The sequence below is a fragment of the Pimephales promelas genome, chromosome 13, assembly GCF_988280905.1.
Source record: "Pimephales promelas chromosome 13, fPimPro1.hap1.1, whole genome shotgun sequence".
Classification (NCBI taxonomy): domain Eukaryota; kingdom Metazoa; phylum Chordata; class Actinopteri; order Cypriniformes; family Leuciscidae; genus Pimephales; species Pimephales promelas.
In genome coordinates, this window is record NC_142781.1 from 16,465,494 (window position 1) to 16,472,581 (window position 7,088).

A 7,088-nucleotide genomic window follows, 5' to 3' on the forward strand; every position below is an offset into this window, starting at 1 on the left:
CATTTGAATTAGAGATATTTGAAGATTGTAATCTTTGGATTTTTAGTTTGTTTTTATGTTTTCTGAAAGAAGTCTTGAATGCTCACTAAGGCTGCATTTGTTTGATCAGTAAAAACTGTAATATTGTGAAATATTAACATAAATTAAAATAACTATTGTCTATTTTAATATTTCAAATGATATATGATATTAATATATTATTCTTCTATATGTCATATGATCCTTCAGAAGTCATTCTAAAATGCTGATTTGATGCTCAAGAAACATTTCTTATTATTATTATCAATGTTGAAAACAGAGCTTTTCATTTTTTTAGGAAATTTGACTTTTTTTCCAGGAGTATTTGCTTAATAGAAAGTTTAAAAGTATAGCATATATTTGAAAAATAAATATTTTGAAACATTATAAATGTCTTTACTGTCATATTTAAATAGTGCACCTTTAGTGAATAAAAGTATTAATTTCTATCAAAAATTGTTACTGACCCCAAACTTTTGAACAGTATACTAATAGTGTACATGTAAGGACATGTATCTGTACTGGACATTGTGGTTGTGATGTGTGTATCATTATTAATTTGATTGTTGTATTTGTGGTATACAAAGGAAAATATGTAAAGTAATGCATACAGTAAGTGTAAAAAAAACTGATGCACAATAGTAGAAATGTGATTCAGTTTAAGGGAAAATTGAGAGTTGAGAGGGTGTGAAACAAACGGAAGAAAAAAGCAGCCTTGTTTTGTAACAGCTGAAAAAAAGAGGTGTGTGTGTGTGTGCCAGGCAGCCTCAGCAGGAGGGAGAATGGGATGATAATGAAACAATGGACCTGTAAATGCTAGAGGACGATGTGGCAGACATTTTCCGAGGTGCCTCGGTAGGTCAGAACCTGGCTGTCTGGTTCAGCATGATGGGTGTGAGGTGCAGAGTCAGGGTCAAACTGACCGCTTTCAATAGTGATGCAAAAAAACAGCTTGAGGTGAGAGGTTTTAGCAGACCCAACACACCATTATAGCTCCCCCACAGTAGGGGTCTCTTTGCCATGGCTAAAAGCCGCTGTCAGCTCATTTGCGTAATTGCCACATAACTTTGTGTGCGTATGTGATGTCCTTTGTTTATTTTGGGTATTTCACACATTTTATAAAAAGGTCTTGACTACTCATATGTACAAAAAAAGGACATTTTTTGTTTGCCCAAATTTGTTGGTCTTTTACAGTTATTGTGTCCTTTACAGATTGGTTAGTCAGTTGTTTCTTCTTCTTCTTCTTGAAAATCTACTCATATGTATACTTCAGGCAGATTCATTGACCACAATGCAACTGAGATAAAACTCAGCCCATTCTCACCCCCAAGGCGTCACTTAACTGATGCCTTGGGAAGCATTTGGACATGCTTCAATATCTGACGCTTTAGGCGCCCTTTAGCGTCAGTAAGATGACGCCCTAGGATCGTGTGTACCCTACCCCCACCCCACACCTAAACCTAACCGCGTCCTCTAACAGACGCTTTCCTTTAGCGTCAGTTAGATGACGCCGTAGGATCGCGTCATGTAAGTGACGCTAAAGGGCGCCTAAAACGTCAAATATTGAAGCATGGTCAAAGGTGACGCCTTGGGGTGAGAATGCGTTGCAAAACTGCATGGCTCCATTGCAGATTCCAAGTGATCAAGGGCTTAAGGTGTTTAAATTTAAACCTGTTACAAGGTTTCCACCAGTAGTGGGCACTCCTGCAACAAGTCCATTGTTTTTCCCTATTTCACTGGTTAACATCTGAATAAAATTTGTGCCTATGCCTAACAACACCCTTTAGCTCTGACTGCAGTGCACACGCAAACATAAACAACCAGATTGATTCTAATGTAAATTAAACCTAAAGTAAGTGTGGCGCGGGTCTGTTTGCATATGTAAGCTTCAGGTTTATAATAAACATAATTACTCAGTATGTAGTTGTTATCATTCTGGCAGCTGTATTATTCATTTCCACATGTTTGAAAAAACTTTCAAACATAGAAGCTTTTGCGACAATATCCATTATGTTAGAAAGAACCATTTTGTCATTGTTTCTTACTTTGTTGCTAAAATTATCTGAGATTGTATCAAGCAGTTAGGCTAGATGTATAACTAGCATGAATGTTGTAATGTTTGTTTATTTTAAAGTCGGCATGAAATCAAATTTGACAAATCTTCTTTTTATATGTAATACTGTAGTGTTTATTTAAAACGATTTATCTGTGCACTTCATTATTTTAAAAAAAAAATGTATGTACCCTTATAATCTTTAATCAAATACATTACCCTTCCCTCCCCCATCGAAACGACCTCTCTTCTATTTCGGTCACGTGGAATGGCAAAAGGATGTGGCCAGATCTGAGGGTGCGGCTATCGGTGAACCGCCTCTCAGAGAATCGCATTCAAATCTGCCTCCATTTTGTTTGCAACGCCCAATCAATTCCTGAATGACTAAATCAAGCCATGCCCTACATTTTTTTTTCTAATTTCAGAAGCCGTTTCACTCGGATATACGTCACGACAAGGAAAAAATCTCAACTTCCGTTTCACGCCGACTTTAAATAGTTGTGTAAAAAATAATGAAAAATTGCATTATGCCATTATATAGAGTCAAGATTTTTGATCTTAAATGTAGAGACACTACAGCACAGTTTTTGAAAATAAATAAATAAACACCTAAACATGAAAATTATTATTTTATTATTTGCTCCCCCGCATGTCATTCCAAATCCACAAGACTTTCGTTCATCTCCGGACCACAATTGAAGAAAACTGTCTCATAAATAAAGAAATAAATGAGATTGTAAAAGTAATCTATTATGAATATGTATCAGGTTTAATCCAAGTCTTCTGAAAAGAAATGATCCCTTTGTAAACTCTCAGAAAAAAAGGTAGCCTACAAAAGCTGTCACTGGGGCTGTACCTTTTCAAAAGCTAAACTTTTGTCCATTTCAGGTGCTAATATGTACATTTTAGGTGCTAATACTGTATGTACATTTCAGGTGGTAATACAGTATGTACATTTTAGCTGCCAACATTTACATTTTAGGTGCTAATATGTACATTTCAGGTGCTAATATGTACATTTTAGGTACTAATATGTATATTTTAGGTGTACATTGTAGGTGTTAATATGTACATTTTAGGCACTAATATGTAAATTTTAGGTGCTAATATGTACCATTAAGGTACCAATATGCAGCCTTTGGGTACAAAAGTGTACCTTTTGAAAGGGTACAGCCCCAGTGACAGCTTTTGTACCTATTTTTCTGAGAGTGTATGTTGAACAGATTATATGTTGTATTTAAGATTTTATTCCTATAAACCGTCATATCAACACACATAGAGCTCATTAAATGGAAGCTCGATATGATCAAGCCGTGTGGACAAACCTCATTGGTCCTCATGTTTGAGCTTTTGTTTACCATGTGCTCTATGTATGTAAAAATGTATGTAAATTTATGATTACATTTATGTCTTTATGAACTGTTTGAAGGATCAAAGTTTTGGACTTTCAATGGAGGGACAGAAATCTCTCAGGTTTCTTAAAAAATAAATAAATAAATCCCCATTTAATGCATTTTTAATTTGATATACAGCATACCCTGAGCAAATCCTGTCACAAATAATCTTTAAACAGATCACGTGGCACCTCCCCAAAGTTCAGACGAAGCCTACACCACCATTTTGGCTGTCTTTCCTCTAAATCCATCAAAACTCTGCTCACCTCCTCTGGAGTTTCCACGACTTCTTTTAACTGTCTCATTTGTTATCCATGTGGAATCCTTATCTTTTTCTCTCCTCTGCATCTTTAGATGCTCTTTTTTGTTGTTGTTTTAATCAGAGGAAGAATATCTCCCAACTCCCCTAGACTTGAATTATAACAGAAACCTTGAGCAATAACAGAGCAACTGGCGAATCAATAATGCATATCAGATATACTGTATGTGACTGACATTCAATAGAGCTCACATAGTGAACTAATCCAATCATGAGAGTGTCAGCATCACTTCCTAATTATTTAAGGTTTATTTTTAAAAACTGTCTTTATTAGGATTATTTTATGTTTAAGTTTTAAATAAACAGAGAACATGCGTCCATCCTGGCAAGAGTAGTGGTCACAATCTCAACCTAGCTAATGTATTTGGGGGGATATATAAACTTCATAAACTGGTTTCCACAAAGAACCCATTTGAGGCACATGCTTCTGAAATGTTATGACCACGTTAAGAGTATAAAACCCCCACAATTGTTCACTTTTTAGACATGTTACTTTTGTGATTAGTAATTAATTGGTTATTATTTCTTAGTTCACAAGTAGTTCTCAATGAGGATATATTTCTTTAGTAACAATCAAATACCTACCAAGGAACTACCTTTGTACTAATTACCTATTACTTAATGCTTAGTTAATATTGCTTCCATATTAGTCAATAGTATTAACTTAGGTGTTAATGCAGTACTACCTATTACTTCCTGCATAGCTACTTGTTAACTACTGACCATTATTTTAAAGTGTTACCCAAAAACCTGCCGTCCATCCGTACTCACCCTGACAGAGGCTGCATCTGTGGTTGGACACGCAAACGGAGGCCTGATTTATAGACAAGACGATACCCCCTCAAAGATAGACAAAGAGCACATCTCCGCAATGCACTGTTATGACTCTCACAACATCTATCAGAGAGAAAATTGGGGTTGTTACAATGAAGCTACGCTAACGTCAACACAGAGCGCAGTGCGAAATGTCCTCCCTTGATCTGTGTGTGCAAAACTAAACCATTAATCTACTCTGTCTCCACATCTGAGATCATCTAACAGAAATAGACTGACATGCAGAGAGGACGCATAAGTGAGTGTTTTGCTAACAATTAAACGAAGAAGAAATCATGACTCCATTTGTGTCATTCTGTCACTGTGATTATGTCTGGGGCGCAGAATGGAGAACAGAAGAGAACTCTAAAAATACCGAGCACAGTACATGGTGTTGGCAGCCCTCCCGGCCTTCTTCATCATGTACAGCTACTGTTGATTTAACTGAGCAGGAAACAGATGTCAACGGGAAGGAGCTGCAGTGCCTCTCCCAACCTTTAGGGGCCAGTGTTTCCATTTTAATTGAACAATAGATGAGCGGTGGTCGGATAGCTCTTTGTTTTCATTCCTTTTCTGAGTGCAGGCCATGCATTTACTGTACTGTTTATTGGTGAGGTTGGTGATAGAAATTCAGAGAGTTGTATAAAAAAATACAACTTAAGGATTACGCAAAAATCATAAGTTTGAAAAGGTATAACTTTAATGGAATGTAAGTTACTTAAGATAAAAGCATCTGTCAAGTGCACAAATGTAAATGTAAAATGTAATTATATTCATACACGAAAATAATGAAAATTGTAATGCATTTGTTCTTAGACTGTGTTACGCAATCCAGACTTTTGACCCACAACTTATAAATGCTGAAATCCAGTCTGGCAACTAGCCCCAGTTTCCAACATAAATATACAGAAGCATTGTGCTGGTAAACTGCATGAGTCACCGTAAAGAAATGAGGTGGTAAAGGTTCTTGATTGAAATCAAGAAATTGAGAGAGATTTGTTTAGGACGAGAATGAAGATTTGCAATTAGACTTCGATGAAATGTCTCAGAAGCACTGCACAACGACAGTTAAATTGAAGAATCAAATTGGAGATGGGCCTATTCCTTTGGCAATACAAACTTTCTGTGGGATTTAATTAATTTGAGGATGTGATTATCCTGCGCCTACGTGCCCCAAATAATGTGCTGCATCTAAATGCATTACTATTTTTGCCATTTAAATAATTAAATTTTACTCCCCACTTCACCCAAACAGGCAGCAGGCCCAAAGCCCCAAACAAACCCAACGTGTGAATTTAAGCTTCTCTGTTTGACAAATTTCTCCCCAATGCTGAAAGATTGAACTGATTAAATAGATTTGTTTTAACCGATACGCAAATAAATCTAGTTTATGCTTCTGTGTGATACCGCACAACCCGAGTCCCCTGTCAGCATACTGTGTTGCTCCGGCTGCATAATATCAGCTTTAAAGGTTCAGTCCTCAGAACAAATAGCTCACTTCTGCATTTCATTTCAAAACTGGTGTAGATAAGCTGACCTCTGATTTTTCTTTTACTTGGGGAATGTTTTTATAGATGCAGTGGGGTTTATTTTTATTTGTAATGTTAAAATACTTTCTCACATCCATACTGCAAGTGCATTCATTGCCTTGTTTCTAGAAGTCTAACTCTGAACTCTGTGGAGCTATTAAAACACTGATCTGTTTTTTGAGCATCCTGAACAGCCTGATGCAGGCTCAAAATGGCTCAACCAGTGGCATTAGTTTGGGGCAGAACTTTGTTTGTGTGACCAATGTCAGACAGAGAGAGTTTGCTGGAAACCTTTTTGGTAACATATTGTTTTTTCAGTTCCCTTTCAGTCGCTCACGTTTGACGTAGTTGACAATGTCGACCGATTGTGATCACGCTTAGAGAGCCTGTCATCTTTGAGCCAATGTAATTGGCGTGCATGAAATGCATTACACACTCCGTCCCCGCGGCAAGGGTATAAATACGGAAGTAAATGCATGCACTAATTGTCTATCACTTTGGAGCCGATTGTTTGATGTCTCTGAAGAGTGCTGTTGTTTACAACAAGCCAGTATGTTGTTCTTCTGGAAAACTCTCCCAGTGCTGGTGGTTTCTACAGTGCAATCGTGAGCTTTGAGGGCAGAAAAGTGAGTGGTTCACTGTTTCAGTTTACTGTTCAGTGTTGCCGCAGTCATTCCCCTGTGTCCTCAGGCACTGGTGATGGGTCCTATTTCCTGAAAGAGCAACATGGGTGTGTTTGCGTCTATTTTAAAACAGAAAAAAAGAAAAGGATTCCACCTGTGCGTTTCTGGATGTGGTCGTTCCCTTTTCCTATCTGGAGGTCACAATTGTTGCATCACGTGTTTGGACTTACAGCCCGCTGAAGCCGCTTTTGTGGGCGGTGGGAACATGACTGTCACGTTGTTGAGATCGAGACTATCCAAACTCCAAAGAAGGAGCAAATTCCTCTGTTCCTGGGTCCC